The 23,638-nt window shown below is 47.8% G+C and overlaps 1 long non-coding RNA gene across 2 annotated transcripts in view; it reads left to right on the top strand.

Moving 5' to 3' along the window:
• The window catches only part of LOC138379714 (uncharacterized), a 171,056-nt gene that overhangs the window by 92,877 nt on the left and 54,541 nt on the right, over positions 1 to 23,638 (top strand). The gene's annotated exons all lie outside the window — the stretch shown is intronic.

The following is a 23,638-nucleotide window of genomic DNA, read 5'->3' as shown; positions in this document are numbered from 1 at the left end:
CGACGTCACGGTGAGTCCTCCCGGGTGTGTCACCGTGTGTTTCGCAGCAGCCACGCGCTCCCAGGTCAGCACCGTTGACCCCAAATCGGGAAACACACCTTCCTCCCCGACCGTCCCATCCCCCAGGCCCGCTTCTCCGCCTTCCCCAACTGGGGAAAATGTGTCTTTCCCTCCGGTTCCAGTTTTCTTTTCCCGGAACCGTTTCTGAGACTGTCCCTCAGTTTCCCCGCCTTGGCAGATCTAAAGGGCAGAGATGACTCCAAGGCGGGTGTGGGCGGCGCCTCCTCCTGAGCGCACAGGCCTGGCCAGGCTTGCAGACCCCGCGTCCTGCCTGCCACCCTCTCCCGTGGGGTCCCCCCAGCTGCCCGCGGACCCCGCGGTCCTGCCTGCCGCCCTCTCCCGTGGGGTCCCCCCAGCTGCCCGCGGACCCCGCGGTCCTGCCTGCCGCCCTCTCCCGTGGGTCCCCCCAGCTGCCCGCGGACCCCGCGGTCCTGCCTGCCGCCCTCTCCCGTGGGGTCCCCCCAGCTGCCCGCGGACCCCGCGGTCCTGCCTGCCGCCCTCTCCCGTGGGGTCCACCCCAGCTGCCCGCGGACCCCGCGGTCCTGCCTGCCGCCCTCTCCCGTGGGGTCCCCCCCAGCTGCCCGCGGACCCCGCGGTCCTGCCTGCCGCCCTCTCCCGTGGGGTCCCCCCCAGCTGCCCGCAGACCCCGCGGTCCTCCCTGCCGCCCTCTCCTGTGGGGTCCCCCCCAGCTGTCTGCGGTCTACTCTGCTGTCATTTTCAGGTGCACAGCAGGCTGTTGGTGTCTCGGGGCTTTTATTCGGGTTCTGTCAACCTGTCCACACAGTGGACACCCTTAGCAGCTTTTCTAAGGCTTTGCCCAGCTAGACCCTTAAAGTCACAGCAGTTTGTAATATCTAACGGTAGAAAAAGTGGATGATGTGATTTTTCAAAAGACAAAGAATTTCTGTTTTTCTTTCTTTCTTTTGAGACAGAGTCTCACTGTGTTGCCCCGGCTGGAGTGCCATGGCATCAGCCTAGCTCACGGCAACCTCAAACTCCTGGGCTCAAGCCGTCCTCCTGCCTCACCCTCCCAAGTATCTGGGACTACAGGCATTCGCCACCATACACGGCTAATTTTTTCTATATATTTTTGTCGTCCAACTAGTCTCTTTCTATTTTTAGTAGAGATGGGGTCTCGCTCTTGCTCAGGCTGGTCTTGAACTCCCGAGCTCAAACAATCCGCCCACCTCGGCCTCCTAGGGTGCAGGATTACAGGCCTGAGCCACCGCACCCAGCCCCCCACAAATTATTATCTGATATATCATGTGCAAGAATCACCTTCAATTTATACATAAACCAAGGAAATAGTAGCTAAACACAGAGTTCATATTTGGGATAATTAGTAAAGAAAAATTAAATCTCACTGCCAAATGAATGGCAAATGGCCCAGTTGATCATGGAAATTTCATAAGAATTTACTGAACCACATGTTACCTTACTGTGATTCTCTAGCCATGTGCATGCACACTGGTTGCAAGGCATCTCAGGTTTGCCCACTGATGTTTACATCACCAATCGATATAGTTAAGTGATAAAGTCCTAGTCCATATTATGACAACGTATATAAATATCTGAAAGCACCTTTTAAAATTTCACCGTTTTTACCACTTGTGAATCCATAATTCAATGGAGTGTCGTACATTGCCCGGGTTGTGCAACCATCTATTTATTAATAGTTCCAGATGTTTTTCTTCTTCCTCTGAAGGAAACTCGAAGCCCGTTACGAAGTCACTTTCGTTTCCCTGTCCCCCAAGTCCCCGGCAAGCACTAATCTGCATTTCATCGCTGTGGATTTGCCTGCTCTGGACATTTCATACAAATGGACTCATATAATATGTGGCCTTTTGTGCCTGGTTTCTTTCACTTAGGACGCTTTCAAGGTTCATCCGTGTTGTGATATACATCAGTACTTCATGCCTTTTCTCTGTATGATTCAATACACACAGCATTCACCGTTCTTAAGTGCTCACTGCAGTGGCTTGAACCACGTGCACGTTGCTGTGTGACCATCACCACCATCCGTCTCCAGAATTGCTTTCATCTTCCCCAAGTGGAACCTGTACTCGTTAAACACCCACTTCGTATTTTCTCTTCCCCCAGCCCCTGGGAACTACTCCAGCTACCTCATAAGTAGAGCACACTCTATTTGTCGCTGTGTGCCTGGGTTGTTTATCTTAGCACGATGTTGTTACGTATGTCAGAATTTCCTCATTTTTAAGGCTGAATTGTAGTTCACTGTGTGGATGGCCCACGTTTTATATATCTGCTCATCTGTCAGTGGACACTTGTGTTGCTTCCACCTTTTGGTACCGTGAATAATGCTGCTCTGTCCTCATGGGGCCTCCTCCTGGGGTGTCTGTTAAAAGGACACTTGTCACTGGATTTAGGGGCCCCCATCTCAAGATCCTTAACTTAATTACTTCTACAAAGACCCTATTTTAAAATAAGTTCCTATTCTGAGGTTCCTGGTGGACGTGAATTTGGGGGGCGCTATCACACCAGCTGTACCAGCGGCACGAGCAGTTGCCAGGGGTGTTCACCGGAGGGCCAGGTCCCCAACTGCCCTGCTCAGCTCCCTGCCCAGGGTCCCTGTGCACAGCTGGGAGCTCAGAGGTCCCCGCAGGAGGCCGGCTCTCAGGGGTGCCCATTCCCCTGCCCTCTGCTCACACCTGAGCTGGCTGGGACGCCCCACTCCCTGCCTGTCAGGTTCTGGACTCTGCGGCTGGCCTTGCACCTCCTGAGAGAGACAGAGACAAGAGAGTGAGGGAGACAGAGACACAGATAGACAGAGGGCAAGGGAGACAAAGAGGCGGAGATGGACACACACGCAGAGGAGGGAGGGGGCAAGTAGGAGGTGTGGCCACCTGGGTGGCACAGCGACACCACATGACATCTTGGGAGTGCCACCTGCCCTGGAGCTCCGTGGATGGAACTGACTCGGTTTTACCAAAGGATGGTCACGGAGCCCCACTGTCCTCCCCAACCATGTGAACCTGGTAGAAAGTCCCAGGGCCTTCCTGAACCAGCGGGATCTACACAGCCAGGTGTGGGGCAGGCCCTGGTGGGACCAAGCCTCCCAGGGAAGCCCAGAGAGGGGAGCTGGGGGACTTGTGTCCACACCTGTCCCTCTGCCCTCTGCAGCAGTGGGGTGGGGAGGGGGCATCTCTCCCTCCTGGAAGCCTCTCTGGCTGACCAGGCCCTGGGCTACTGCTTTGAGCCAGGAGGGTGTCAGGACGCTGACTTGGCAGCGGGGTGGGTTGTGGCTGTGGGGTGCAGAAGTCTTGGGGACACAGGGCTCCTGGGCAGCTCCCTGTGCCCAATCCACAGGTATGGGACTGTGCAGGGGCTAAGGGGCTTCTGCCCGACCCCCAGGCCCGGCAGGCCCCTCTCTGTCCCTCCTGCATGGTCTGACTCCCCCCTCAGCGCTCACCCACCTCCCCCGCCGGGGAGCTCCGGGGTTTGGAGTTTCATTGCAGGTGGCCTGGAGCTGCTGGCAGTGGGCGGTCGGTCATGCTCGGCCACAGCACCTCTTGAACGTCTGTTCAGCCTCTCCCTGGAGAGGCAGCACCATTCTCACCCTCCCCCTCCGCAGAGCCAAGGCAGGACCAGCCCCCGTCGGACACCACCGAGCCCACAGGACACCTGGCCCCTGGCCCTGGGGTTTGGCTGCCCGCAGCCTCGGGCCTGCTGAGCCCCTCCCGGGGACCTGGCCCAGGGCAGGCTCTGTCCTCAAGCGGCAGTGCCAGGGCCCTCTCACTGGAGCCACGTGGGGCTCAAGCAGCTGGATGCCAGAACAGGGGCCTCTCGACCTGGTTCCTGTTTTGGGCACAGAACCACCCAGCTCAGCACCTCGCCTGCCTGGTTCCAGCCCTGCCTGTGTTCCTGGGCCTCCCCAACATGCCCCATCATTTTGTTTGGAGTGGGCAGCTGCTGGGGGTCAGGGGGCTGAGGCAATATGGCAGTGATCAACAGCTCCTGCTTGTGAGCACCTTGCGAAGCACCTCAAAATCCACCAGGGACACAAAAGCCAAACTCAGGAGATGCTTGAGACACACGTGGGGGCCTCTGACCCTGGCAGGCAGGGACTTAGTGGGAATTGTCTGGCCGCAGGGCAGACAGCTGACCCTCGACATCAGAAGGCTCTGAGTACATGCAGTAGGCTCACAGCATGCCAACAGCCCCCCACGTGCCCGGGGCTGTGAGCTGGCCTGACGCCTGCCAGTCTCAAGATGCCCAGGCCCCTGGAGAGGAAGCTACCTATGCTAGAGCGCTGGCCTGGCCAAGCAGGGTCCTGGCGGGAAGCAGCAGAGGTGTTAGGGAGCAAGGGGAAGTGGCCCCTGGGACGTTTCAAAGTCCAGGCAAGGACACCAGCAGGAGGCAGTGGGGAGCTGTGCCAGTTGCAAGCAGGGGTGCGACGTGGCAGAGGAAGCTGGCACAGCTGGCAGCTTTCAAGCTGTATCGCAAAAGGCCACCAGCAGCGGTCGCAGTGGGGACTCAGGGTCCCTGGCCTTGAGCAAGGATTCTCAGCCGGGGTGCGGTGGCTTCCCAGTGTCCCAGGCGGCCAGAGGATGGGCCTTTGATGCGCGGGAGCTGGGCAGCCTCTGCCGGGCACCGTGACCATGCATCCCACTGCCGAGCAGGCGAGGTCCGTGCCCTCGGGGATCCAGTAGCTCCCGTGGGGCCGGCCAAGGATGAGCTGCAGCCTGAGCGGGAGGTCTGGGGAAGGTGCAGGGCGGGGCTGGGCGGGCCCGCGGGTGTGGACAGCTGGGGAAGGTCTTCGGGATGCGAGTGGCGGGAACAGAAGTTCTCTGAAAAGGATTCTGTAGGGAAGAGACTCATTCCAGAGACCTTGCCTTCCATGTCATAGGGTGGCCGTTCCAGAGAGCACAGGGAAGGCTCACGTCACACAGCGGAAGTTCCCGCCCAGGCTCCAGTCAGGTTCATTATACAAATGAGGGATTCACTGGCTTGGTCTGATTGATCAGTGCGGCTGAGTCCTGATTGGTCAATACAGATCAGTCTGATTGGTCAATGCAGCTGAGTCTGATTGGTCACTGTGGCTTACTTCTAATTGCTCAATGCAGCTGAGTCTGATTGGTTAGTGTGGCTGAGTCCTCATTGGTCAATGAGCTGAGACGGATTGGACAGTGCGGCTGAGTCCTGATTGGCCAGTGCAGCTGAGTTTGATTGGTCAGTGAGCCTGAGTCCTGATTGGTCAGTGTGGCTGAGTCTGATTGGTCAGTGCGGTTGCGTCCTGACTGGTCAGTGTGGCTGAGTCTGATTGGACAATTTGGCATAGTCCTGATTGGTCAACTTGGCTGAGTCTGCTCCGTCAATGTGGCTGCGTCTGATTGATCAGTGCGGCTGAACCCTGATTGGTCAATGTGGCTGAATCTGATTGGTCAGTGTGGCTTAGTCAAGATTAATCAGTGTGGCTGAATCTGATTGGTCACTGTGGCTGAGTCCTGATTAGTGAGTGTGGCTGAATCTGATTTTTCAGCGTGGCTGAGTCCTGATTAGTGAGTGTGGCTGAATCTGATTGGTCAGTGTGGCTGAGTCCTGATTAGTGAGTGTGGCTGAATTTGATTGGTCAGTGTGGCTGAATCTGATTGGTCAGTGCTGCTGAGTCCTGATTGGTCAACGTGGCTACGTCTGATTGCTCAATGCGGCTGAGTCTGATTAGTCAGTGTGGCTGAATCTGATTGGTCAGTGTGGCTCAGTCCTGACTAGTCAGTATGGCTGAATCTGATTGGTCAGTGCTGCTCAATCTGATTGGTCAATGCGGCTGAGTCCTGACTGGTCAACGTGGCTCAGTCCGATTAGTCAATGTGGCTGAATCTGATTGGTCAGTGTGGCTCAGTCCTGACTAGTGAGTGTGGCTGAATCTGACTGGTCAGTGCGGCTGAGTCCTGATTGGTCAACGCAGCTCAGTCTGCTTGCTCAATGCGGCTGAGTCTGATTAGTCAGTGTGCCTGAATCTGATTGGTAAGAGTGGCTCAGTCCTGACTAGTCAGTGTGGCTTAATCTAATTGGTCAGTGTGGCTGAATCTCATTGGTCAGTGCGGCTGAGTCCTGATTGGTCAATGTGGATGAGTCGGATTGCTCAATGAGGCTGAGTCTGATTGGTCAATTAGGCTATGTCCTGATTGGTCAGTGTAGCTGAATGTGATTGGTCAGTGCAGCTGAGGACATTGGTCAGTGTAGCTGAGTCGGATTGGACAAACTGGATGAGTCCTGATTGGTCAATTTAGCAGAGTCTCTTTCGTCACTGTGGCTGCGTCTGATTGGTCAGTGCTGCTGAGTTCTGATTGGTCAGTGTGGCTGAATCTGATTGGACAATTTGGCTGAGTTGTGATTGGTCAAATTGGCTGAGTCAGCTTCGTAGGTGTGGCTGCGTCTGATTGGTCAGTGTGGCTGAGTCCTGACTAGTCAGTGTGGCTGAATCTGATTGGTCAGTGCTGCTGAGTCCTGATTGGCCAACGTGGATGAGGCTGATTGCTCAATGCAGCTGAGTCTGATTGGTCAGCGCTGCTGAGTCCTGATTGGCCAACGTGGATGAGGCTGATTGCTCAATGCAGCTGAGTCTGATTGGTCACTGTGGCTGAACATGATTGGGTAGTGTGACTGAGTCCTTATTAGTCAGTGCGGCTGAGTATGATTGGGCAATCTGGCTGAATTCTGATTGGTTAATTTGGCTGAGTCTGTTTTTAAAGTGTGGCTACGTCTGATTTGTCAGTGTGGCTGAGTCCTGACCAGTCAGTGTAGCCGAATCTGATTGGTCAGTACTGCTGAGGTCTGATTGGTCAACGTGGCTGAGTCTGATTGGACAATTGGTCTGAGTCTTATAGGTCAGTGAGGCGGTGACCTGATTGGTCAGTGTGGCTGAATCTGATTGGTCAGTGGGGCTGATTCGTCATTGGTAAGTGTAGCTGAGTCGGATTGGACAATCTCGCTGAATCCTGATTGGTCAATTTGGCTTAGTCTGCTTCGTCAGTGTGGCTGTGTCTGATTGGTCAGTGCTACTGAATACTGATTGGTCAATGTGGCTGAATTCCTGATAAATCAGTGTGGCTGTGTCTGATTGGTCAGTGCGACTGAGTCCTGATTGGTTAATGTGGTTGAATCTGACTGCTCAATGTGGCTGAGTCTCATTGGTCAGTGAGGCTGAGTCCTGATTGGTCAGTGTGGCTGAATGTGATTGGTCAGTGTGGCTGATTCCTCATTGGTCAGAGTAGCTGGGTCTGATTGGACACTTTGGCTGAGTTGTGATTGGTCAACTTGGCTGAGTCTGCTTCCTAAGTGTGGCTGCGTCTGATTGGTCAGTGCAGCTGAGTCCTGATTGGTCAATGTGGCTCAATCTGATTGGTCAGTGTGGCTGAGTCCTCATTAGTCAATGTGGCTGAATCTGATTGGTCTGTGTGGCTGAGTTCTGATAGGTCAACGTCACTGAGTCTGATTGCTTAGTGCGACTGAGTCCTTATTGGTCAGTGTGGCTTAATGTCATTGGTCAGTGTGGCTGCGTCTGATTGGACAACTTGGCTGATTCCTGATTGGTCAATTTGGCTGAGTCTGATTCATCAGTGTGGCTGCGTCTGTTTGGTCACTGAGGCTGAATCCTGATTGGTCAATTTGACTGAATCTGATTGGTCAGTGTGGCTGAGTCCTCATTAGTCAGTGTGGCTGAATCTGGTTGGTCAGTGTGGCTGAGTCCTCATGAGTCAGTGTGGCTGAATCTGATTGGACAGTGCGGCTGAGTCCTGATTGGTCAATTTGGCTGAGTCTGATTTGTTGGTGTGGGTGTGTCTGAGTGGTCATTGTGGCTGAATCCTGATTGGTCAATGTGGCTGAATCCTGATAAGTCAGTGTGGGTGAATCTGATTGGTCAGTGTAGTTGAGTCCTGATTGGTCAAAGTGGCTGAGTCTGATTGGTCAATGCAGCTGAGTCTGATTGGTCTGTGAAGCTGAGTCCTGATCAGTCAGTCAGGCTGAGTCTAATTGGTCAGTGTGGCTGAGTCCTGTTTGGTCAATGCAGCTAAGTCTCATTGGTCAATGCAGCTGAGTCTGATTGGTCAGTGTGGCTGAGTCTCATTGGTCAGTGCAGCTGAGCTCCAGACGTGCTAAAGCTGATCCAAGGCTCAGGTTTCTGGGGATCTCCAGGGCGGTGCGGGCGCGGTGTGGGCGTGGCCTCCAGTCAGCAAATGGCCTCCGGGCTCCATGTTAAAATCAGACCCTGCGGCTGCTCGAGTCCGTCTTGAAGGATGGGTTTTCAGGTACACATTTGTCCACATTCTGCCTCTGAGCCGGACCCATCCGGGGCAGCGGCTGCAGCCGGCCTAGTACCCCTAGTCCACGCGGGACCCCAGGGGCAGCGGAGGGGCCGGGCAGCGCCACCAGCCCTGTGCCTGGGAAACGCCCAAGCGCCTGTGAAATACGGATGGGTTCTGGGTCGCGTCGGCTGCGGGTCCGGCTGCGGAGAGTCGGCCGGCGCGGTCCGGGGCCTCCCGCAGGCGCCTGTGAGAACGGCTGAGGCAGGGTGGGGAGGACGCCGAGCCCAGCCCAGGTGCCAGGAGGATTATTAGGGCTCGACGGGTGGGGGCGAACGGGATCTGGAAACAGCTCAGAAAGGGAAATTGAGTCCAGTGCGTCGGGCCGGGCCGGGGGCTTTCTGAAGACACGTCTGTCAGAGCGTCGCCGCCACAAGATCTTAGGTTTGTCATGCGACCCAGGTGCGGCGAGAGTGTGGGCAGCGGCAGCGACGCCACCTGGCGGCGGGGCTGGTCTAACGCTCCCAGCGGCTGGGCTGCGACGACCCGCGAGGGCGTCTGGGGACCGCGGCTGCCCCCTGGTGGCTTTGGCAGCTCTGTTGACGGCGTGGGAAAGGTTCCTGACCACACGGTCATCCCAAGCAGAACCTCGTCCAACGCAGGACCGCAGAAACCTTCCCCATCTCGCTCCTTCACTGGGGTCGACTCCTGGGGTGAATCGCATCCTCGGGAGTGTACACAACTGTCATCTTCACAACCTGAGGGTTTCCTCGGTGTTGGATTGTGCCCGGACTCCCACGTAGCTCTTACCGAGCAGGGTGGGTAGCGGTGGCGAGGCTAACTGACTGGATGGGAATTTGAGTAAAAGTCGTTGTGTGGCAAAGTGTCCTGGTGAAAATAACTCAAGCATTATTTCCCCTAGTTGGGAGAAGGACGTATGGGCCTGGTAGGTTTTTAAGAAGTCCCTGTCCAGGAGATGTATGGGGGCTGTCAGGAGGGGTCCTAGTTGGAGGATAGGTAGAGATTGAGGAACTGTCATAGATTCGTTGGTCACTCCAACCATCTGGATGAATTCAGAACCCCAGGGAGGGCACAGAGACAGTGTGCCGGGGCTAAGGATAGACAGCGTAGCCCCAGTGTCACCCACACCTCCAGTCTTCATATCTAACTCCTCTCCAATCTTAATATTTAATTCTCTTAGTTGGTTAATCATGATAGGGGTCGTGTTCCATGAATGGCCCTGGAGTATCCCTGCTTTGCTGGTGGGCAAGATCCCGGGGACTTTAGCAGGATTTAGTTGTAGCCAAATATTGGAGGAAATTGGGATTTAGGATCCATTCCAGGCTACAGACAGATAACAAGGACTTGAACACAGTGCACAGGGCTTCAATCTACTAGCAGGTGTGCTTTAGTTTTCCTTAGAAGCATGATTTTCTCTGTCCACGTGATCATATAGGAATCTCAGATTTTAGAACTTGAGAGGAGGAAGCCAAACCAAGGCAGGCTTTAGGTTTTACTTATAGTCTTAAGGTTCTCGGACTTATAGTCTCTTTACTTATAGTTCTCTTTACTTATAGTCTTAAGGTTTGTCACTGCTAGGAAGTGACAAATTTTTAGTCATTCTCTGTAAGGCTGGGAACACTGGCATTTTATGCATATTCTTAAATATGACACTTCAGTCAAATCCTTGGCAATATGGCCAGTGTTTCCAATTGTATCCTGCTTGTAAAGAGACAGCATATTTTTATTGAACTTATATAAATAAAGATAAGGATATTCACAAATACTTCCGGAATTTTGAAGGAATCGAGTAGGGAGAAAAAGCAAATGCTTTCATCTTTGTTCACAAAGGGATACTTTACGAAATTGTTGCAAACTATACAGAGCTTATGAAAGAAAATTTCCTTGACTCTGGAAAACATTTAGGTAAAGAACCAACATTTTAAATAAAGGCATAAAAGCAGTATTGTTATCAATTACTTAGTATCATGTAATCAAGATTGTTTTTCTCAATCTTGATTAACAATTTTGGACTATAGCTGATTGAAAATGCTTCCGGCCGGGCGCGGTGGCTCACGCCTGTAATCCTAGCACTCTGGGAGGCCGAGGTGGGTGGATCGCTCGAGGTCAGGAGTTCGAGACCAGCCTGAGCAAGAGTGAGACCCCATCTCTACTAAAAAATAGAAAGAAATTATATGGACAACTAAAATATATATATACAAAAAAATTAGCCGGGCATGGTGGCTCATGCCTGTAGTCCCAGCTACTCGGGAGGCTGAGGCAGTAGGATCACTTAAGCCCAGGAGTTTGAGGTTGCTGTGAGCTAGGCTGACGCCACGGCACTCATTCTAGCCCGGGCAACAGAGTGAGACTCTGTCTCAAAAAAAAAAAAAAAAAAAAAAAATGAAAATGCTTCCATCAAAGAATTTAAAATAATAACTGTGGAAACCCAGAACAGCCATGGTCAAAAGTCTGATGAGAGTTGACAATTGGCAAGAAAATTTAGGTATTTCTGTGGCATGTAACAGTTTAACATAGTAATCATGATGACTGATAGCACATAACCCAACACATTAGAATTTTCAGAATCACGTATTTTTGGAATACATTTTAATAACACATTTACACAAATATGACCAAGTTAAATATCATTTCTTATTTGGCAATGCTTCCTATATGATTTACCAAATTAGCCTAATAGTTTAATATCTCCACAAGAAGAGATATACATTCTTTGATGCTCTCCTGGGGTCCAACTGGAAAATCCCAAAGTTAATTTTAGGTCAAAAGATTTAATTTAGGATTTTGATCCCAGGAAAACCTGCCAAAGATGTTAAAGGGTTTGAGGTACTTCACTAAACAGAGTCATGGGTCACTAACAGACTCAGATAACTTTTGTTTCTTTGAAATAAGAAGTCAAAAGTATATGAGTCTAAACTCTTATTCACTTAATGTTCAATTACTGTTTTAGAATTATCTTATTTGGATAACATCTATATATTCAATGAATATTCATCATTTAACTTCACTTGGCAAAACTCTAAGGGTATATTTACTTAAAATATTTGAGAAACCTCCCCAAGGAAACATATTACAAAATATAACCCTCATCAAAAATTTATTTACAAACTTTTTTCCTAGCCACATCTACCCAATTTATTCATTCTTAACAATTATGCCTGGAAAATTTCATGAGACATCAGACAAATATAGCCATCATCCCAGGCTAAATTTTCATGCCAAGAAAGCATCATAAAAGTAAGAACTTTAAAGTTAAATATATGCATATTTAGCTGAAGACCTGGCCATTCCCATCAAACCAATATTAGACCAGTCTCATCTGCCAAAAGATTACTAAGTCCTGTGCATTTGAAAACCATCTGGGCTTATTTGCATAATTTACGAATACTCATTTATTTATAAGCCAATTTGGTACTATAGACGATATACAAACAGACCTTTGTAGATAGTCCCAATTGTTGAAGCTGTCATTTCTCCCCATCCAATTATCTTGATATCCTTGTTTAAAATTGATTGACCATAAATGAAAGGTTTAAGTCTGGACCTCTATTCTGTTCCACTTGGCTGTAGGTCCATCTTTATGTCAGCATCACACTGTCGTTATTGCCATAGCTTTGTAGTAAAATTGGACGCCTGGTTGTGTAAGTTCTTCAATTTTGTTCTTTTTTCAAAATTGTTTTGGCTGGCACATTGTCTAGATGCTCTGAATTTCCATACACATGTTAGGGTCAGCTTGTCATTTCCACTAAAAAAAGGCGCTGCCAGGGTTCAGTGAGGATCCTGGTTAGTCTGTAGATCAGTTTAGGGGAAAACTGCCCCTTAACACAGCCAGACCCCCGCCTCCCTGGCGCCCGCTTCCCCGCCCCTCCCCGTCCTCCCGCCCCGCCCCGCCCCGCCCCCGCTCACTGTCCGGCTGCGCCCCCGTGTGGCCGCGGGGGGAAGAGCGCAGCCACGGCGGGGGGCTGGGGAGGGCAGGAGGGGGAGGGGGAGGGGGAGGGGAGGGGGCGGGGCCGGGGCAGACACCGGAGGGGAGTGGGGGCGGGGACGGGGCATGGTATGGTGGCTCATGCCTGTAATCTTAGCACTCTAGGAGGCCGAGGCAGGAGGATCGCTTGAGGTCAGGAGTTCGAGACCAACCTGAGCAAGAGTGAGACCCAGTCTCGACAAAAACTGGAAAGAAAAATTAGCCAGGTGTGGTGGCGTGTGCCTGTAGTCCCAGCTACTCAGGAGGCTGAGGCAGGAGGATCCCTGGACCCAGGAGTTGGAGGTTGCAGAGAGCTATTATGACGCCACTGCACTCTAGCCCAGGTGACAGAGCAAGACCCTGTCTCAAAGAAAGAAACAAACAAACAAAAAAAATCCAAACTGTACTGTATAATCTGTGGCTTTAAATTGTTTTATTTTAAATCTTAAAGGGTACATTAAATATGTAAAGAGAGTGTTATGAATATAATAGTGACCAAATTAACTGATAGAAATTGAAACCAAGAGGAAATTTAAAATACAAACCGGGTCATTTTTTGTTGCTTTACACTTTTTATTATCTCAGGGAATTTAAAAATTTTTCATTTATTCTAGGGACTTGGGTATATCAGTTGAACAAAACAGACAAAAATCCCAGCTTCTACCAGCGAAGACAAGAGAGACACTAAAAGATAAACATGTAAAATAAATACTGTCATATCTCAATATCTTTAGGGGATTAGTTTAGGATCCCCACCAATACCAAAATCTGTGGATGCTCAAGTCCCTTATATAAAATGGCATAATATTTGCGCATAACTTATATATATATCCTCCTGTATACTTTAAATGATCTCTAGATTACTTACAATACCAAATGCAATGTAAATGCTATATAAATAGTTGTTATACTGTATTTTTTGTGTTATTTAAATTTTTTTCCTGAATATTTTTGATCTGCGGTTAGTTCAATCTGTGAATGCCTAACCATAGATCCGGAAAGCTGACCATAGAGATCGCTACCAGGTGTGAAGTGTCATGGGAAGAAAAGAAAAAGAATGAAGTAGGAAGGATTGAGAATTGGTGTCTGGCGGTTGCAATTTTAAATACCTGGCTCAGGCTAAGTATCAACGCTAAGTGACATTTCCTTGTGAGAGGATATTCCGGCTGTTTTGACAGTAAACAGAGTAGATGATGGGCAGGGAGGCCCTGCAGTTTAGTAGGTCCCTGAGTTATAATTGAGATGCTGGAAGTAACGCAGGTGAGAACTAGTCTGATGTATTTTGGAAGTGGAACCAACGAGCTTTCTTGGCAGATTGGAAGTGAAAATGAGAGTGTGAGAGGGACCAAGGATGACGCCAAAGTCTGTGGCCTGAGCAGCTGGAAGGATGCCCTGACACCGGCACCTGGCTCTCTCTGTCCCTTTGACCACAGGCAGAGTTTGGCGGGTCCTTTGGTGGAGTACTGGCCGCTAGACTGGGACACTGTCACGTGTCCCGACTTCTGGGACGTATGCGATCCCAGGGAGGAGTCACAGGGGTCTGGGGCAGGAACAGTTTTCGCATTGCAAATGCCAGCTGGAAGTGCTGGGCCTGAAGCCAGTGAATGACAAAACGATTCTGACTGTGACATTGAAAAAAACAGTGGTCGGAGGGTTTCAGGACCTCGAGGTCTCAACTGCGACCGACAGACACCTCGGCTCCCGCCAGCGCGACACCCGCTTCCTCCTCAGGGCCCGGCCGCCGCCCACACCGCGAGCAGACGCCGCCCCTCCGCGGCCGGGCCGGCGCGAGCCGCAGCCGCCTGCGGGCCGGGCTGGGAAGAGGCTCCCGCGCGCTCCCGCGCAGGCTCGGTCGCCATCTTCCGCGCGCGCTTTCCCGCAGGCTCCACCCCCTGCTGTGGGCGGTCGGTTCCCCACAGCAGCGGCCGCCCAGCCTGCGCGGCTCCAAGGTGGGGGTGGCACCGCCTGCCCATCCCGAGGCGGGGCCTGGCTGGGGCGGGGCCTGGCTGGGGCGGGCCCGGGGGCGGGGCCTGGCTGGGGCGGGGCCTGGCCGGGGCGGGCCCGGAGGCGGGGCCTGGCTGGGGCGGGGCCGGCCCGGGGGCGGGGCCTGGCTGGGCCGGCCCGGGGGCGGGGCCTAGCTCTGGCGGCCGCTGCGGTTGCGCGATGAAGCCCCGCCCCCCGCCGCTCTGGGAGCGCGCGATGCCTCTGGGGCGCAGGGAACCGGGAAGCGGCGCGGAGGGCGCCGGGAGCGCAGCTGCGGGCGTGAGGGCGGCGGGAGCCGCGGAGCCGTCCAGAGAGCGGCGCTGCGGGAGCGGGCGGCTGAGACACAGGCGACGGTGAGTGCGGCGCCGGCCCCGCGCCTCGCCCTCTCGGGCCCTTGGGCGGCGGCCTGAAGCCCCGAACCCCGGTCCCCGAGGGCTCCGCGGTGAGTGCGGCCCGGCCCTGCCAGCCGCGCGCTGCGGGCTCCGGGCTGAGCCTGCGGCTCCGTTTCCAGGTTCGGGCGAGGTCCCTTCCCCGAGGACCCGCCCTTTGGGCTTCGTCCCTTCCCTCTGAGGAAGGGACCCGAGCTCAGCTCGGAATTCAGGCAGGCGGGCGACCGAGGCGCCCACCGCCCGCCGCGGTAAAGCGGAAACGCAGACCCCCCCCCCACTTGGCGGGTCTGGCGGTCGCGAGGGTGGCGCGGGGGGCGGGCGGGGACGGCCCGGGGTCTCCAGGTGAGGGTTGGCGGGACGGGGACCCGGCTCCGGAGCCGGACTGTCGCCCGAGGCGCCCGGCGCGTCCCGCCCGCGGTCCCGCAGCGGAGCTCGCTGGGCTCGGAGCGGAAGTCCCGGCCGCCTCCTCGGAGGAGGAGCGCGGGCGACTCTCACAGGTGGTTTCACCGGCTGTGGCTGCTGGTTGTGATTTTGGGTCCCGGGTGTGGTCGGCAGCGGCTCGCTGATGCCGCTTTAACGGCTGAAAAAGCGCCCCAATCCACTGACTTCATGTGTGCAAGAAACGGTGTTGAGATTCCTTATTACCTTGCAATTATTTTAAATGACAAGGCTTCGTAGAGGAATTCGGTGGTGGTGTGCAGTTTGCAAACGCAAACGTTAAAGGGCTTGGAATACAGTAGATGCTCATTAAAACATTTGTTGAACGAATGAATCTGGAAGCATCAGACAAAGCTGGTCTCACATCTAGTAAAATTTAGGCACATACCGTTTTGACTAAGATTAAGGAAAAAACGTTGGCAAAAAATATGTAGTTTTGTTTATATCCTTGTTTTTGATTTTTACCCAATATATGCATACTTTGGAACCATTAGTTGTTACTCTCAGTACTACTAACATAGAAAATAAGTTTGAAATGTGAATTTTTTATTTTGAGGAAAGTTGGTATACATTATCTATTTCTTAAAAACAGGCTTTATTTCTCATTTTCTTTAAAAATAATGGAGAACATAAAGAGGCACTGGGATTGTATTTTGAGACCCAGCTTTATTTTTCATTGTGAATAAAGTTGTTTATGTGCTTTTGAGGGACTGCTATGGTCTTGAGTTTCTTTTCCAACAAGGGAGAACTGTAAATGAAGCAGGAAAAAAAACTAATGTTGCACTAATACAATTCAACATTACCATTTACTCAAGAGATATTCATTAAACATCTATCATGTGCTGAGATCTGTGTTGAGCGGTGTTTCTGGGGACGAACAAAACTCACAATAATCCTTTTTTAAAACGAGCATAAAGTCCTTTCTTATAATCGATGTTGCAAGTGGAGACTGTCTTCAACCCCTAGTGCCTGCTTTAAGTTGGGAAAGGTGGCAGGTGAACTGCAGGAACTGTAAATTCATAACAGTCTATTGAAAAGATAATAAGCAACTTAAGAGGGCTAATATTATTGGCTTACACTTTCATATTTTCAGTTTAATAAAATCTATCTACATTTTAAAAAGAAGGGAGGAAGAGATTTAACAAACTGGTGTTTTTATTATCTCTCTCTTACAAGATTTTAGTACAGTGTATTTATTGAAAGGTCATGGACTTCTGGTTCTGTGTTCTGTAAATAATCTTTGCAACAGCAATATTTTCTATTTTTAAAAATCACTGATGATAAACATTGGATTCCTTTTCCATAAGAAACGTTTTTAGGTAAAGCACCATTTCAGGAGTTTATTTTGTCCTTTTCTTTACTATTTACAGACAAATACAGTATTAACTTGGTAGTGCTGAAATTGGAAGGATTGTTAGTAATAATTTGTGGTTCCATATATGGACTTTACCTGTAGTTTTACAACTGATAAAAGTGCTTATTAAAAAGAAGATGAAATTTTTAGTATTGCATTTATTCTTAGGATGCATTGCCTATTTTTATCTTATTTACATATGTTTAAAAACAATATTTGGCCTCTTCAGAAGTCTGAGTTAATGTACTCCAAAGCCAATCTTGATCTTTACAAAATAATGTAGATTACTAATTTTTTTGCAGTTAGCTTTTGAATTTTGGTGGACCCTTTTGACTTGTCAATGCTTATAATAGTTTATACATTGTTGAAAATAATGTATACATTCAAAGAGAAGTTTTAGATTTTAGACTTACTGGCTATTAGCTTTTTATGATTGTTGTTCCTAGGAATAATAAGGGAAGGAATCCCTCAAATTTTAGTGGTAGAGAGTTGTGATAGTTTTTCTTTAAATGTGTATTTCTTGGAGGAAGAAATGTGTATTTCTTAACAATTTACCACTATCAGTCTGGTGTTGACAAGAAATCTAATAGTGATGATAAAGAACAATGTAAGCAGGCTGTGATATGTTAAATAAAAAGTGCCTGGCTTTTTTTTTTTTTTTTTTTTTTTTGGATAAGCACATCATCAGAATTCTTGACAATGAACAGCATTGAGACATGTTCAAATAATTTTTTCGAAGAAATCAGGATTCATAATGAATATTTTTTTGTACTTTAGAAAACACTGTAAATGTTTTTAAAGTATTATTCCTGTGTTGGAGTAGTTCATAATGTTTTGAGGCTGAGTAAATTCCAGGATTATCCTATTTTGTAATTGTTGGAATATTTGAAATGTTGGTGTTTTCTTCATCGAGGTAGATGTGTCTGCTGGGGGGGGTGGTTGATTTTTTGTAAGGCCCTTCAGAGTGATCTAGAAGGAATTTCTTTTCTCTCAAATGTAATTAATCAAGTGATTAAGAATGATGCTAACAAGGCATTTGCAGCTGTGCCCATGTTTGCCTGTGTAGATTGTCAGAGTTTATTAATTGGCATTTGTAGAAAACATTTTTGAATTTTAAAATTTTTATTTAAATGCTATATAGCAGATTTCTCACGTTTATTGTCTAGTATAGGTTGCTATTATGTTTTTAATTCCCAGTTGTCTTTTTAAAAAACATGAAAATGTTTAGGTTTCTAATCTGTTTTAGGATGAATCTGGGATTTTTTTTAAGGTTTTATAAGATTTTTCACTCACAATGAAACATGCTTATTGGTTTTGATTTATTGTAGTGTTTTATTTTTTTTTTTGTTTTTGTTTGTTATTTCAGAGACAGGGTCTCACTCTGTCACCCATGCTGGAGTGCAGTGGCATGACTGTCACTCACTGCAACCTCAGACACCTGGGCTCAAGTGATCCTCCTACCTCAGCCTCCCGAGTAGCTGGGACTACAAGCTTGCACTGCCATGCCCGGCTAATTTTCAAATTTTTTGTAGACACAAGGTGTTGCTATGTTGCTGAAGCTGGTCTGGAACTCCTAGCCTCTGTGTCCCAAACTGCTGGGATTACAGGTACTGGCCACCCCACCTGGCCTGTTTTAGTGGTTTTTTATCTCCGTTTTTATGAAACAAATATTTTAACATTTAATTGAATGTTAAATGTTAGTAATGTGTCAGAATGGGGCATTGTAGGTTCCCTGTGTATTCTTGAGAGGAACTGAGTAAAACATGTGCTTATCCTTAATTCTTGCTTGCTAGTTAGGTGATAGCATTTTTTCTGGTTTTTTTTTTCATACTTCCTGGAAAAACTTAGAATTTAGCATATTAAATATTGACTTGCTGCCTCAGTTCAAAGCTTAAGTATGCTTGAATCTTTCTGTAATACTACTAAAGTATGAATGGACTAGAATTTTGTTGAGACTGCTCTGTGATTGCATCCAAATGGGGTTTCTGAATTGAAATGCCAAAAAGACTTGGTAATAAATTGTCTTTATTGTCTTTATCTTGACACTATAAAATACCTGTAAATGTATTTTAGTCAAAATTATGGTAACACATACTCCTTTTCCTAGAATGCATTAGATAAGTCTGCATTAAATAGAGGTGACTTTGAAAATGACTAAATGGTGAGCCCTGATATCTCTGTTTTGTTGCTTGCCCGCTTAGAAACTCATGCTAAGATTTCTTATCACATCTTCCGTGATCAAATTTTGTAGTTGTACTCAAACATAAAATGACTTTTGTTTTATTTGACTTAATAATTTGCTTTCACTTTTTGCTTGGTAAAGCAAAAATGAATTTTTACTACCTCTAGCATTGTGTATATTTTATACCTTACATGTAGTGGGAATTTATGGGTATCTGTGGAACTAGTATGTTCAGTGGATGGGACTTGGTAAGGTTAAGCAGAAAACAGTTTTCACTGTGCCTTCAGACTCTCCATATATTCAGTCTCTACCTCTGCATGAGCTCTTAGTAAGATCAGATAGCTTTTCCAGTAACTTTCAGGTAATAAAAACTCTTGTGGTCGCTTGTCATTCCTAATTTTATTTTAGTCATTAGAAGGTGCAGTTCAGTATAATCAGTGTTGAGACTCTCACACAATTCTGAACTTTTCTTTGGTTCCCACTGTTTCAGACCTAGAAGCCTGCTTGGGAGGAAGATTCCTACTGGATTTCTCTTGTTACTTTCCCAGATTCTCTTCAGTATGACGTCCTCACCTGCTCAGGGTCCAGCTCCATGTGGAAAAGGGATCGAGGGGAAAGGTATGGTTTATTTTAGCTCATCTGATTGTGATCTGGCATTTTTGTCTTCTGAGTTGGACAGGTTGTTCAGAGCTGACACCCTAGGACTGCTGGAAATAGTTTTCTTCAGAATTCTATGTCTGGGACCCCCAGCTACAATTCCTGTGAAATAATTCTCTATCTTTAATTTTGCTTCCCAGCTTTCCTCATCTGCGGGCCCACTTTGCCTAGGGTGACATTTTGCTTTAGTGTTTAAGGTAGTTCTATAACATTTTAACCAGAACTGCCCATACTTTACTAAGGATATTTCATTTGGCATAATTCCACTGGGGCCTCCACATCCTCTATTTCCAACTTCTGTCAAATACAGTAGACCCTCTGTGTCTGTGGGTTCCACATGTGAGGATTCAACCAACTGTGGATCAAAAATACTAAACCCTGTTTCTAAAAAAAAATACAAATTTTAAAACTACAGTATAACGGCTACTTACATGGCATTTACATATAAGTAATCTAGAGATGCTTTAAAGTATATGGATATGTATAGGTTATATGCAAACACCTACCCATTTTATATCTGGTACTTGAGCATCTGGGGATTTTGGTATGGTGGGGTTCCATGAACCAAACCCCCGTGGGACAACTGTAACGCCCCTTGACAGCACTTCTGTCTGTTTGGGACCTGCAGTCCATTGCTTCTGCCACCTCTGTGCTGTCCCCCTTCCTGCACATCCTTACTTGAATATTTTCCCTGCCTCGAATCCATGGTCCACTATTATAATCTCTCCCTTTCATGCGCCCTCAGTTCCATGTAGGGCGCTCCTCCATTGCACTCCCCTGGCCAGCCCTCCACCCCACACCGTTTACATGCAGTTCTCCGTCCGGTTCAGCCTGCGCCTGGGCAGTAGACCGTGCTCTAGGAAAACACAGCCATGCTGACCCGGGTCTCCCATTCAGTGCCTGACCGCTGACCTCAGGAAGGCCCTTTGTGTTGCTGACAGTGGTGTAATCCCAGGACATTTCCCTGGTTGAATCACTTTAGCATTCCCCTAAGTGACTATTTTTTTTTTTTTTTTTTTTTGAGACAGAGTCTCACTCTGTTGCCCGGGCTAGAGTGAGTGCCGTGGCATCAGCCTAGCTCACAGCAACCTCAAACTTCTGGGCTTAAGCGATCCTACCGCCTCAGCCTCCCGAGTAGCTGGGACTACAGGCATGCGCCACCATGCCCGGCTAATTTTTTCTATATATATTTCAGTTGGGCAGATAATTTCTTTCTATTTTTTTAGTAGAGACGGGGGTCTCACTCTTGCTCAGGCTGTTCTCGAACTCCTGACCTTGAGCGATCCACCCGCCTCGGCCTCCCAGAGTGCTAGGATTACAGGCGTGAGCCACCGCGCCCGGCCCATAAGTGACTATTTTACACCTCTCTCCTCAAGCCTCTAACCTTTTCTCCATTTTCATCTGATAACGTGTTTCCCGTGTGTGAAAAATGAAAGCGATCAGAAAGCATTTCCATGTCCCTCAGGCCTCTGCCCATGCTCTTTGCATTTCCTGCTGTTCTTCACCCAGGTCTCCATGGCTGCCCTGGGTTCTCTCCCTTCCTCCTGTCAAGGACACTGCGTTGCTTCCGTGTCCATCCCCTCGCTCATGCCAACGAGATGCGTCACTGTCCTATTTTTACAGGATCATTCCTGTCAGCATATACATATATATGCAGCATATAGATACTGAAATCTCCCATCTTTAAAAAACCTTGTTCACCACATCTTTCTTTAGTTACTACTCTCCAGAAAAGTTGATATTTGTGGTCTTCAGTACTCCCTGTCTCTCTTGGATCCACTACAGTGAGGTTTTTTTTCTCTTCCATTCTACCACAGCAGCTCTTTTTTGAGGTTACTAGTGACCTCTTTGGTGAATTCCAATATCAGTGAAGATAGCAGCAGTCACAACATTTGATGTGGTTGATAATGTTCTATTCTTTGAAACCTTCTTCCCTTTGCTTCTGGGATATTACTGTTTATTTTCAGTTTCTTTTGCTGGTTCCTTTTCATCACTCCAACTTCTAAAAAACGAGGCAGTGTTCCAGGGATATACGTTTAGACCTCTTCTGTATTTATATTTAGTCCCTTGTGATCTCATCTTATCTAGCTAGAATTATATATTTCTAACTAAAAATTTTATCTTTAGTGTGAATTTCTTTCCTAATCTCCAGACTTGTATGTTCATCTGCGTACTCAACATTTTCAGCTAGATGTCCAATTTAACTAGACATCTAGGTCCCGAATTTAACATGTCACAACTGAAAACTCGTCGCCTCCTTCTTCTCTCCCTCCCCCTCCAATAATTGTTTCCATTCCATTCTTCCTCCTCTTTTAAATGTCCACTCCCTCTTTCAGTTTCTCTGGCCCCAAACCTCATAGACATCTTGATACTCCCTTCTGATACTCCCACATCTAATTCAAATAATTATCACGAAAGTACCTTCTTTATATACTTTAAATGCTGCCTTAACTATAAATGGAACCACAATTTGCTGCCACCCCAGTAAGCAGCCATAATCTCTTGCTTGTGTTATTTTCATAGTCACTCGTCTCCCCGCTGCTTCTGCACCTTTCTATTCTCAACGCAGCAACCAGGGTGATCCTTTTAACATGAAAGTCTGATTATTTCACTCCTGTGTTCAAACCATTCCGTGGCTTTCTATATCCTTGAGAGTAAAAGCCGGAATATTTACTGTGCCTATAAGAGCCTCCGTTGATCTGTACCTCCTGCCTCTCTGGTTTTGTGTCCTACACAATCAGGTTTTTCCTTGGCTTCCTCTACTCTGGCCCCCAGGCATCCTCCAGGTTTCTTGAACCTGCCAAGCACAGTCTTGCTTTCGTGCCCTCAGGGATAGAGCATTGTTTTATTCACTGCAGAGTCCCCAGGACCAAGGCTGGCTCGTGATGGGCACTCAGTTCCTGAATGAATGGCTGCTTGTCTTGTTACTCCTGATTCTGGTTACAGCCTATGTGCATGTTTCTATAACAAAAGTATTTGTTGGTTTTTTTTTTTTTTTTTTTTTTGTTGAGACAGAGTCTCACTTTGTTGCCCAGGCTAGAGTGAGTGCCGTGGCGTCAGCTTAGCTCACAGCAACCTCAGACTCCTCGGCTTAAGCGATCCTACTGCCTCAGCCTCCCGAGTAGCTGGGACTACAGGCATGCGCCACCATGCCCGGCTAATTTTTTCTATATATATTTTAGTTGTCCATATAATGTCTTTCTATTTTTAGTAGAGACGGGGTCTCGCTCAAGCTGGTCTCGAACTCCTGACCTTGAGCAATCCACCCGCCTCGGCCTCCCAGAGTGCTAGGATTACAGGCGTGAGCCACCGCGCCCGGCCTAATATAGCAAAAGTATTTGAACTTCACCTAAAACCATATAGTCCTGTAAGAATTAAGTAGAAACAAAGAAAAGGAGAAATTACTGAGAAAGCCTAATGGTATTCTTAGCAGTTTTTATTTTTTTTTTGTAGAAACCTCCAATAGAAGTCTCATAGTTTTAGGGAGGGATTTTCAGTGTACAAAAATGTATTGGTATGGCTGTCTTCTTGGTACTGTGCCACCTATTTAGTCCCCCTTTAAAAAAGGAGAGGAATATAAGTACATTTATTGTTTTGCACGGTAAACTAGCAGCTAGCTACAATAATCACAAGTTTATTTGAGTAGTATTAAATGCATATACTTATTTGTGCTCTTAAATGAAAAAAAAAAAGAAATGCTTGTACAGACTTAAATGCATAGTCTAAAAATGCAATTTTATACTCTGATTTCTCTTCAGATCATATAAATCTTTCACCTTTTAAAAATGCAGTTTAACTGATATTTAGTTGGGAAATGAGAGCGCAAGGGGAATTAATGATATACAGATTTTTAGTATTTCATTCTGCTGAGACGAGATTTTTTTTCTTTTAACCTTTTTTCCCTGTGCTGTAGGTCTCATTTCCTGTTGGTTGATTTAAAAAAAAATCTTTTAGATAAATTGTTGAAATGAGTAGCTTAGTAGTTCCGGAATGAATAAATAATTTTATGTGCAAGTATAAATTCTACTTAAAGCAGTCTACACAGTTTCCTTTTTTTGTGTAATATGCAAAAATTTGTCTTTGTTGGCTTGTGGGACTTTTATGTGGCCATAATGTGGACTTCGTTTTCATGGCTATAGCGAGTGTGGATGTATATGTGTGTGTACATTTCTTTACAGTTTTTGTAATATGAACATGTAATTTAGACTGATACGCTGATACTTTATTTTAACTCCTAAGCACTAATTTGAACAAAAATCAGATTTGGTATTATATTTTTCTTTCACGTTAAAATAAACATGACCTTTATAATTCTTAAAAAGTCTA

The sequence above is a fragment of the Eulemur rufifrons genome, unplaced genomic scaffold (assembly GCF_041146395.1).
Source record: "Eulemur rufifrons isolate Redbay unplaced genomic scaffold, OSU_ERuf_1 scaffold_125, whole genome shotgun sequence".
Taxonomy (NCBI): domain Eukaryota; kingdom Metazoa; phylum Chordata; class Mammalia; order Primates; family Lemuridae; genus Eulemur; species Eulemur rufifrons.
This window is presented reverse-complemented; position numbering and strand designations above follow the sequence as displayed.